The 12149-nt window shown below is 48.4% G+C and overlaps 1 long non-coding RNA gene across 1 annotated transcript; it reads right to left on the minus strand.

Moving 5' to 3' along the window:
* Nucleotides 1–9781, minus strand: LOC143786037 (uncharacterized). Its single transcript, XR_013218218.1, has 2 exons — nucleotides 9453–9781; nucleotides 1–235 (listed from the first exon to the last, which is right to left on the minus strand). It is a non-coding gene; the product is annotated as an uncharacterized LOC143786037 (long non-coding RNA).
* Between the last annotated feature and the right edge of the window lie 2368 nt (nucleotides 9782–12149).

Raw genomic sequence — 12149 nt, forward strand, 5'->3', positions numbered from 1 at the left:
GCTGGTTCAATCTCAGTTGATGCTCGTGCGTCTACCAGTATCGGCCACGATCACAGCAACTGCGTTTATTTCCGGATACACAGTACTATATTGTGTGTTAGGAGAAGGAATGCATTGGGCGGGGTTTAAGCAGTATATGTCTAGTATTCAGTCTTTCTGATTTGTCCTGATGTCTCCTGGCGAATCCTCCTTTCTTCACATTCCTCAAGTTTCAATTTAAGAAGAAATGATACTTCTTTCCTCAGAGACAAAAAGTAGGGCAAAGGTGAATACTGGCAGCCATTTTAAATACAATTACATCTATATTAGCTAGCAGATGGGAAAAACTTATTGTTTCACAGTATAAGAATACAACAGTACAAAAAGTGTATGAAGATATATCTTTTCACCTTGACAGTACCCCCTTTGGGGAATTGTTTGGCAGATCATGCACTTCATTACAAGTCTCAGAGACCCACACCACTACATTGGCCCTAATTCTTAACTGTCTCCTGCAATGTCTCTTCCTTATCTCCGACAACATGACCTGGGTGAACATGCTTTGTATTGTTATAGGCCCGTGAAGTTTGGGCATGGGTGGCTGTGATGGCAATAGTATATTTTTAAAAAAGGTACCCCCCATTGGTGAAACCACATCCTTGATAGCAAACACTTCACATTTGTGTACCTTAAAGAGCTCACTGGAAAAGCTCCTTTTTGTGTTGCCTGGTTGCGTAAATTGGACACAATACACTTCATATAAATTTGATAATGCAATGATGTTAGTTTGGCTCAGTAGTTTATTACAAATATTTCTTTGTCCACTATATTAGTTTCTCTCCTTGAGAGCGATAACTTTGGCTGCCTCAAATGTACAAATGGCGAATATACAAATGGCGATTTGTAAACAAGATTGAAATACTGTACACCGAATGCATTCAGACAATCACATAGCTGCATGTCTTGTAAAACATTTACAAATGTGACAGACAATGCTCATAATGCACCATGTTGATAAATGTTTGTTTTCTCACTTCAGAAACAGTTTGAAGCCTCTATGTTTGCTGTTTGTCGTTGTAAAACATTAAGGTTTACTGAAACTCTGCCTGTGGTGGTTTGATCTAAATCCTTGTGGTTTTTATTTTCTAGTGGTTTATGGCCACTCGTCTCATGACTCCATGATATCTCAGTTTAATACACCCGTGAAAGCTGGTCACTTGAAGGTCTGGGTGAAACTAGAGTTACTACATAGTGTAAATCACTATATAAGACCAGAGAAACATGACTAAGACAGATACCAAAACTGGGGTACCTGTACATGTACAGTGTGCTGATACCTGCATAATTGGGGACGCCCATGCAGTGTAGGTAATCTAAAAGGGGTTCTCTGTCTTGGTGTTGCTTCTCGGATATTCCAGACGGATGATATTTAAAAGCCTCTTGGTGATGATCTAAGTAGACTGTATGAAGTTAATCTTCATATATACACGTAATCAGTATATCTATGTAATCCTTATATGTAATCATTAACTTTTGTATGTTATTGGTAACATATACAAAAATGTACGCACTCACACTATTCAATCTTAATATTCCTTGATTTTTGTAGTTTGCAATGAAATTGCTTTGTATTGCTAGGATTAGACTTTTTTAAAGCCGTATCTGAACCTTAGTGTTAAAAACATGGCAAACACAATTGCCAAATTTCCTGTAAATAATTCTGCAAAGAGGGAACCATCATACCATAAAAAATACGAGTGGATTTTCATGGGCACATCCAGTATGTGTGTTCCAAGGCCTAATGGGGTGCATATGACTATGCAGCAGGGCTGGCCTTGCCGCCAATGTGTAAAACAAAGGAGTACGGAGTACAAAATGCATATTGTGAAGTGGATTTTCATGGGCCCATCCACTATGTGGGTTCAAAGGCTTATTGGGGTGCATATGAATTGGTAGCAGGGCAGGCCTTGAATTCAATGCAACACTTTTTCAGGAGTCCCCCCTGGACATCTTATGACAGGGGTACTGTGGTGCGTCGTAATTCTTGGCAGCCCATCCACTCACAGCATAGGCTACAACAGCTTAGGAGACCCACTGTTTCATATTGGCCCTTTAAGAAGATTAATGCCGCCTGATGCCAGTAAAAATAGGCTCTGTGACTTTAAGAGTCCCTCCTTTATAAATGAAACAAGATGGGTCTGCTTATGTGTCACACACCACATGGCCAGTTAAATGTTACAATGACATTTCCCAGTGAATGCATTTGTAGTGGTTGAAAGCAATGTTAAAGTTGAAAAACGCTTCAAAAACGCTGCGTCTGAACTAAGCCTAAGGCTGCCGTCACACTAGCAGTATTTGGTCAGTATTTTACATCAGTATTTGTAGCCAAAACCAGGAGTGGAACAAATAGAGGAAAAGTATCATAGAAACACGTCACCACTTCTGCATTTATCACCCACTCCTGGTTTTGGCTACAAATACTGATGTAAAATACTGACCAAATACTCCTTGTGTGACGGCAGCCTAAGAGGGAGAGGAAATTTTCGGCCTGGGGTTAAATATTTGGCCTTAGAGGCCAGCAAAACCCATTTTGGTTTCGTTTTAATGTGTTTTTTGTGGCACCAGGAAAAATGGCATGAATCTCGGAAAAAAATTATTAAGGCTGTGAACTAGGAGTCAGGAATTTTTTCAGGGGCGATCCCCATGATGTTCCTGTGTCTTTTGAGCAGTGTTTCCATCATTTTTAGACCTTAAAAGGACCCCCGGGGGAGATCGTAGTAAAAGTACTTGGGTCTCCCATAGACTTATATTGGGTTCGCTGTTCTGGCTGAGTACCCGAGTATTCCAATTTGCTCGACCCCATCACTATTCAGAAATTAATATTTTGTGTACTAACCATAATTTTTAATCACAGCTTTCATGCATCTTGGCATGCTTTCCAGCAGTGTTTCACACTGCTTCTGGCGCAAAAATGTAAGCAGTTCTTTGTTTGATGGCTTGTGACTATCCATCATCCTCTTGATTACATTCCAGAGGTTTCCAGTGGGGTTCAGGTCTGGAGAATGGGCTGCCCATGGCAGGGTTTTGATGTGGTGGTTTCTTAATTTTGGCCAGAGCTGTATATATTACCCCAGTTGCCACTGCACACATGCAATCAGGAAGAGCTGAGTCGATGCTCAAGAATTAGCGCTTCTTAGGGTATGTTTCCACGGTCAGGAAACGCTGCTTGTTTGACACTGCGCAGAGCTGCAGCGTCAAACAAGCAGCGTCCAGATGTTCCAGCATAGTGGAGGGGATTTTATGAAATCCCGTCTCCACTATGCGTGGAAACCCGCACGCGGCGGCCCTGCGACTCCGGACATGCTGCGCGTCTTTTCAGATCGCAGCATGTCTGTACACCTTGCAGGGACGCAGCGTCCCCGCAAGGCATATCACAGGGCCCTATGGGAGCGAGCGATCATCCCGGATGTGAAGAGTTAACACATCCGGCATGATCGCGTCGCAGAAAGGGGGCGGGGCTTCGCCGCTGCGGCGATACCGCCGGCCATCCTGACAGTGGAAATATACCCTAATAGATGCTCCATTTCTCGTGCGGCTGAGGACTAGTCTCATTAGTGTTGGTAGGGGCCAATATCCATGGACCTTCACAGCTTTTTAATATCAGCCCTTAGCTGTCTGTTTTGCCGTAGCTGGTTATTAAAAATAGAGGGGGCCCCAATTAATTTTTTGGATGAGTCCACCCATTTTTTAATAACCAGCAAAGAAAAAGCAGACAGCTGTTCACTGATTAATAAGCTGAAAAGTTAAATCTTTATTGGGCCCTTCCCAGCATAATGAGACCAGCTCACAGTTAATGTGGTCTCGTACTTTCGCGTGGTAAAATGGGGGTAGTAAGCGGTAAAGGTGAAAAATAGAACAAAAAGGGGGTAAGCAGGACAATAGCCCTGAAAACAAATGTGGATAGTAAGATCACTTAAAATAACAGAGAATAAAAAGTAATAATAATCTTGAAAAAAGAGGCATAGGTCCAAATGTAGGAGGAGGTGTAGTAGGTGGATGAGCTTGAGGCGAATGTGGCGATGAAGGTGGAAGAGGCAGGGGATGAGGTATCCAACAGTTTTTTGGAGGATTTTTTTTTTTTTTTTAGGGACAGCATTTAAAAGAACATAGTATAAAATAAAAAAGAACAATGTAGATACAGTAGTCGGATGTCCTAGTGGAGGAGGAGATGTAGGTGGACATTGCAGTGTAGGTGGAAGAGGCAGGCCATTATTTTGGTGGATTTTATTTCTCTTCCTTTTTGGTAAGGCCCCAAAATAAAACAAATGGCAAATAAAATATAACAATGTCTGGGTGCAGATGGTACCTTTGTCTGGTTTGCCAAAGGCAAAGACAAGTCCTGTGGACTCCACTCCTGGTTTCTTTTAATGAAGGCGAGAGTGGCCACGTTGGCTTTGGACAGGTGGATGCGCCTATGTGTGATATCCCCTGCTCTGATAAACAAATGTTCCAACATTACACTTGCCACGGGGCATGCCGGCACTTCCAAGCCTAGGCCATGTGTCCAGTTTGGAAACCAAGAAGTTAAATGGGCAGACCCAACTTAGTATATGCAGACGTGTGGACATAGACATGTACTCTTCCACCATGTTGTTATAACACTGGCACCTGGTTGTATAGACCGTATCAGATGGTGGTGCTGGATGCATGCTGTGTCATGCTGATGAATTTTTTTTCACATTTTAGCCATGTTAACCCTCCCTTCTGAGGTGGTGCCACAGCTGCGTTGGCGACTTCCTCCTCCTCTGCGTTGTGTTTCTTCTGTCAGGTGGGAATGCCGTCAGTAGTGCCTCTACCAGCATGTGCTTGTATTCACACATTTTGGCATCCCGCTCCAGTGACGGAACAAATAATGGTACTTTGTCTTTGCAGCAGGGATCCAGCAGGGTGGCCACCCAGTAATCAGTAAGGAAGATCTGGGCAACTCTGCGGTCGTTGCGCAGGCACAGCAGACTGTATTGGCTCATTCCGCCCTCTCTCTGTTGGAGTCCCTCAAGGCTCTGGCCTGGGGCCCCTACTTTTTTCCATCTATACCCTTGGCCTAGGATAACTCATAAAGTCCCATGGCTTCCAGTATCACCTGTATGCTGATGACACTCAGATCTACCTCTCTGGCCCAGATGTCACCTCTCTGCTGTCCAGAATCCCGAAGTGTCTAGCAGCCATATCCTCCTTCTTCACCTCTCGCTTCCTAAAACTCAATGTAGACAATACCGAACTCATCTTTCCTCCATCTCGCGTATCCCCCCTACCTGATCTATCTATTATGGTAAGCGGCATCACGCTCTCTCCCACACCTGAAATACGCTGCCTCGCGGTAACTCTCGACTCTGCCCTGTCCATCAAACCGCACGTCCAAACTCTTGCCACCTCCTGTCGCCTCCAACTCAAACATATTGCCATAATCCGTCCCTTCCTCTGCCCTTAATCTACTAAAATGCTTGTGCATGCCCTCATCATCTCTCGCCTCGACTACTGCAACATCCTCCTCTGTGGCCTCCCCGCTAACTCTCTTGCACCACTCCAGTCTGTCCTCAACTCTGCTGCCCGGCTAATCCACCTCTCTCCTCGCTACTCCTGTTTCTCCCCTCTGCAAATCCCTCCACTGGCTCCCAATTCCACAACGAATCCAGTTCAAACTACTAACACTGATCTACAAAGCCATCCACAACCTGTCCCCTCCCTATATCTCTGAACTAATCTCCCACTATCTTCCCTCACGTAATCTCCGATCCTCCCAAGACCTCCTACTCTCCTCCACACTTATTCCTCACACAACCGCCTCCAAGATTTCTCCCCAATATCCTTCATCCTCTCGAATTCCACGCCTCAACACGTCCGATTATCCGCCACCCTTGGATCCCTCAGATGGAACCTGAAAACTCATCTCTTCAGGAAAGCCTACAGCCTGCAATAACCATTCTGCCGCCTCACCACCACCAGAGCTACTGCACCCCCGACCTTTTGTCTCTTCCCCATTATCCCATAGAACGTAAATCCGCAAGGAAATGAAATTTCAACTCATAGCTGTCAAACAAGTTTATTACAAGATGAATAGTTAGAAATAAAAAAGAGAAATATATAAGTATGCATACATACAAATCAATAATAAAGAGTTTTAGAAATCAAAACAATGAATTAAACATTAAAGACAGATTAATAACAAAAGAAAAACACATTTTTTTACCAAAGTCCACTGTGCTTTAGCTGCAAAAATTGTATTGTGGTGCTTAAAGGCAACCTGTCACCCCCAAAATCGAGGGCGAGCTAAGCCCACCAGCATCAGGGGCTTATCTACAGCATTCTGTAATGCATTCTGTAATGCTGTAGATAAGCCCCCGATGTATCCTAAAAAATGAGAAAGAGGTTATATTATACTCACCCAGGGACAGTCCCAGTCCTGTCCGATGGGCATCGCAGTCCGGAGCCTCCTATCTTCATCAGATGACGTCCTCTTCGTGTCTCAATTCAGTAGACAGCGGGATGCCATACAGAAATAAAAACGATCACAATTGTGGGTATCCCCAACGTTTCGGCATCAAATAGCCTTTCTCAAGGGGTATCAGTTTATTTGTGATGCGACCAACAAGGTGAAAGGCTCCCGCTTAATCTTTTCAACGTCCGGAACAAGGCTCCAAGTAAGGACAAAATGACAAGGACAAAACCTGACCGCAGCATTTTGTCCTTACTTGGAGCCTTGTTCCGGACGTTGAAAAGATTAAGCGGGAGCCTTTCACCTTGTTGGTCGCATCACAAATAAACTGATACCCCTTGAGAAAGGCTATTTGATGCCGAAACGTTGGGGATACCCACAATTGTGATCGTTTTTCTTTTCTGTATGGCATCCCGCTGTCTACTGAATTGAGATAATAAATATACATTTACTGCTGAAGATTTATGGTGTGCCGGAGTTATCTATAATACAGGTCCTTCTCAAAAAATTAGCATATAGTGTTAAATTTCATTATTTACCATAATGTAATGATTACAATTAAACTTTCATATATTATAGATTCATTATCCACCAACTGAAATTTGTCAGGTCTTTTATTGTTTTAATACTGATGATTTTGGCCTACAACTCCTGATAACCCAAAAAACCTGTCTCAATAAATTAGCATATTTCAACCGGCCAATCAAATAAAAGTGTTTTTTAATAACAAACAAAAAAAACATCAAATAATAATGTTCAGTTATGCACTCAATACTTGGTCGGGAATCCTTTGGCAGAAATGACTGCTTCAATGCGGCGTGGCATGGAGGCAATCAGCCTGTGACACTGCTGAGATGTTATGGAGGCCCAGGATGCTTCAATAGCGGCCTTAAGCTCATCCAGAGTGTTGGGTCTTGCGTCTCTCAACTTTCTCTTCACAATATCCCACAGATTCTCTATGGGGTTCAGGTCAGGAGAGTTGGCAGGCCAATTGAGCACAGTAATACCATGGTCAGTAAACCATTTACCAGTGGTTTTGGCACTGTGAGCAGGTGCCAGGTCGTGCTGAAAAATGAAATCTTCATCTCCATAAAGCATTTCAGCCGATGGAAGCATGAAGTGCTCCAAAATCTCCTGATAGCTAGCTGCATTGACCCTGCCCTTGATGAAACACAGTGGACCAACACCAGCAGCTGACATGGCACCCCACACCATCACTGACTGTGGGTACTTGACACTGGACTTCAGGCATTTTGGCATTTCCTTCTCCCCAGTCTTCCTCCAGACTCTGGCACCGTGATTTCCGAATGACATGCAAAATTTGCTTTCATCAGAAAAAAGTACTTGGGACCACTTAGTAACAGTCCAGTGCTGCTTCTCTGTAGCCCAGGTCAGGCGCTTCTGCCGCTGTTTATGGTTCAAAAGTGGCTTTACCTGGGGAATGCGGCACCTGTAGCCCATTTCCTGCACACGCCTGTGCACGGTGGCTCTGGATGTTTCCACACCAGACTCAGTCCACTGCTTCCTCAGGTTCCCCAAGGTCTGGAATCGGTCCTTCTCCACAATCTTCCTCAGGGTCCGGTCACCTCTTCTCGTTGTACAGCGTTTTCTGCCACATTGTTTCCTTTCAACAGACTTACCATTGAGGTGCCTTGATACAGCACTCTGGGAACAGCCTATTTGTTGAGAAATTTCTTTCTGGGTCTTACCCTCTTGCTTGAGGGTGTCAATGATGGCCTTCTTGACATCTGTCAGGTCGCTAGTCTTACCCATGATGGGGGTTTTGAGTAATGAACCAGGCAGGGAGTTTATAAAAGCCTCAGGTATCTTTTGCATGTGTTTAGAGTTAATTAGTTGATTCAGAAGATTAGGGTAATAGGTCGTTTAGAGAACCTTTTCTTGATATGCTAATTTATTGAGACAGGTTTTTTGGGTTTTCAGGAGTTGTATGCCAAAATCATCAGTATTAAAACAATAAAAGACCTGACAAATTTCAGTTGGTGGATAATGAATCTATAATATATGAAAGTTTAATTGTAATCATTACATTATGGTAAATAATGAAATTTAACACTATATGCTAATTTTTTGAGAAGGACCTGTATATTGGACTCTTTTTCTCCAGAGCACCCCTGCCTAAGTATAGTGAGCACCCTTGACTTTTGTTTTGGTCCTCTTCGTGTCTTCACGCTGCGGCTCCAGCACAAAGTACTGCAGTGTGCAGGCCCCTCTGACCTTTCCCGGCGCCTGCGCACCACAGCGTGAAGACAAGAAGAGGAAGTCATCCTATTAAGATGGGAGGCCCAGGACCGGACCGCGACTTGGATCGGACCGCGACTTGGATCGGACCGCCAGCGTGAGTATAATATAACCTCTTTTTCTCATCTTTTAAGATACATTGGAGGCTTAACTACAGCATTACAGAATGCTGTAGGATAAGCCCCTGACGCTGGTGGGCTTAGCTTACCATCGATTTTGGGGGTGACAGGTTCCCTTTAACAGACGGAGCCGGGGCGGGGGAGACGGAGCCGGGGCGGGGGAGACGGAGCCGGGGCGGGGGAGACGGAGCCGGGGCGGGGGAGACGGAGCCGGGGCGGGGGAGACGGAGCCGGGGCGGGGGAGACGGAGCCGGGGCGGGGGAGACGGAGCCGGGGCGGGGGAGACGGAGCCGGGGCGGGGGAGACGGAGCCGGGGCGGGGGAGACGGAGCCGGGGCGGGGGAGACGGAGCCGGGGCGGGGGAGACGGAGCCGGGGCGGGGGAGACGGAGCCGGGGCGGGGGAGACGGAGCCGGGGCGGGGGAGACGGAGCCGGGGCGGGGGAGACGGAGCCGGGGCGGGGGAGACGGAGCCGGGGCGGGGGAGACGGAGCCGGGGCGGGGGAGACGGAGCCGGGGCGGGGGAGACGGAGACAAATTTAGTAATTATACTCATCAATCTGACATTATCAGACGCCCACAGTGTCATCCCTTTGGGTCCTCACATGGATTGTGGGGGCACCGCCATTCCACTTGGTGAAAAGAAGTCCAGTGATGAAATGACATCTGCAGGGAGGTCACTGCTCTGGGGGGCACAGGATGGGGAAAAGTCACAATACCTAGAATAAAACAGAAAAAAAATCATGCAGAAAACTGGATACAAGTAGTGGCTGACACCAGTGGCCACCGGGCTAATACTGACCAGCACAGAGTGCGAGGGGAGAATAAAGTCAGGGATCTGGAGACATTGTTGTAAAGCTGCTTCGCTCCCAGAGGTCATAGCTCAGTCATCAACCTGACAGCATGTGTCCCCAATAATATTAATGAGAACACATTTTATGTATATTAAAAAAAACAAAACAAAAAAAAAACAAACAAAAAAAACAAACAGGACCGACCCCTCACCACCAGGCAGAGATTCTCATGCTAAGTAATATCAATCCCTCAGATCTCCATCATCATTCATCCCCTCCCCTGTTCGCCCCCACACACGTAGCACTATACTTTCCTGCACCCCCCCACCGCAAGTGACATCACACACACTGACCTGCACACCACACAGACCCATGCGAGTAACATCAGCCCCATTCTCCCCAGGCAGCCCCATGCAAGCATCACCCCATTCTCCCCAAGCAGCCCCATGCAAGCAACATCACCCCATTCTCCCCAAGCAGCCCCATGCAAGCAACATCACCCCATTCTCCCCAGGCAGCCCCATGCAAGCAACACCCCCCATTCTCCCCAGGCAGCCCCATGCAAGCAACACCCCCCATTCTCCCCAGGCAGCCCCATGCAAGCAACACCCCCCCATTCTCCCCAGGCAGCCCCATGCAAGCAACACCCCCCCCATTCTCCCCAGGCAGCCCCATGCAAGCATCACCACCCCATTCTCCCCAGCAGCCCCATGCAAGCATCACCACCCCATTCTCCCCAGCTGCCCAATGCAAGCAACACCACCCCATTCTCCCCAGGCAGCCCCATGCAAGCAACATCACCCCATTCTCTCCAGGCAGCCCCATGCAAGCAACACCACCCCATTCTCCCCAGGCAGCCCAATGCAAGCATCACCACCCCATTCTCCCCAGGCAAGCAACACCACCCCATTCTCCCCAGGCAGCCCCATGCAAGCAACATCACCCCATTCTCCCCAGGCAGCCCCATGCAAGCAACATCACCCCATTCTCCCCAGGCAGCCCCATGCAAGCAACATCACCCCATTCTCCCCAGGCAGCCCCATGCAAGCAACATCACCCCATTCTCCCCAGGCAGCCCCATGCAAGCAACACCACCCCATTCTCCCCAGGCAGCCCCATGCAAGCAACACCACCCCATTCTCCCCAGGCAGCCCCATGCAAGCAACACCACCCCATTCTCCCCAGGCAGCCCCATGCAAGCAACACCACCCCATTCTCCCCAGGCAGCCCCATGCAAGCAACACCCCCCATTCTCCCCAGGCAGCCCCATGCAAGCAACACCCCCCATTCTCCCCAGGCAGCCCCATGCAAGCAACACCCCCCATTCTCCCCAGGCAGCCCCATGCAAGCAACACCCCCCCATTCTCCCCAGGCAGCCCCATGCAAGCAACACCCCCCATTCTCCCCAGCAGCCCCATGCAAGCATCACCCCATTCTCCCCAAGCAAGCATCACCCCATTCTCCCCAAGCAGCCCCATGCAAGCAACATCACCCCATTCTCCCCAAGCAGCCCCATGCAAGCAACATCACCCCATTCTCCCCAGGCAGCCCCATGCAAGCAACACCCCCCATTCTCCCCAGGCAGCCCCATGCAAGCAACACCCCCCATTCTCCCCAGCAGCCCCATGCAAGCATCACCACCCCATTCTCCCCAGCTGCCCCATGCAAGCAACACCCCATTCTCCCCAGGCAGCCCCATGCAAGCAACATCACCCCATTCTCTCCAGGCAGCCCCATGCAAGCAACACCACCCCATTCTCCCCAGGCAGCCCCATGCAAGCATCACCACCCCATTCTCCCCAGGCAAGCAACATCATCCCATTCTCCCCAGGCAGCCCCATGCAAGCAACATCACCCCATTCTCCCCAGGCAGCCCCATGCAAGCATCACCACCCCATTCTCCCCAGGCAGCCCCATGCAAGCAACATCACCCCATTCTCCCCAGGCAGCCCCATGCAAGCAACATCACCCCATTCTCCCCAGGCAGCCCCATGCAAGCAACATCACCCCATTCTCCCCAGGCAGCCCCATGCAAGCAACATCACCCCATTCTCCCCAGGCAGCCCCATGCAAGCAACATCACCCCATTCTCCCCAGGCAGCCCCATGCAAGCAACATCACCCCATTCTCCCCAGGCAGCCCCATGCAAGCAACATCACCCCATTCTCCCCAGGCAGCCCCATGCAAGCAACATCACCCCATTCTCCCCAGGCAGCCCCATGCAAGCAACATCACCCCATTCTCTCCAGGCAGCCCCATGCAAGCAACACCACCCCATTCTCCCCAGGCAGCCCCATGCAAGCATCACCACCCCATTCTCCCCAGGCAGCCCCATGCAAGCATCACCACCCCATTCTCCCCAGGCAGCCCCATGAAAGCAACATCACCCCATTCTCCCCAGGCAGCCCCATGCAAGCAACATCACCCCATTCTCCCCAGGCAGCCCCATGCAAGCATCACCACCCCATTCTCCCCAGGCAGCCCCATGCAAGCATCACCACCCCATTC

The sequence above is a fragment of the Ranitomeya variabilis genome, chromosome 7 (assembly GCF_051348905.1).
Source record: "Ranitomeya variabilis isolate aRanVar5 chromosome 7, aRanVar5.hap1, whole genome shotgun sequence".
Classification (NCBI taxonomy): Eukaryota; Metazoa; Chordata; class Amphibia; order Anura; family Dendrobatidae; genus Ranitomeya; species Ranitomeya variabilis.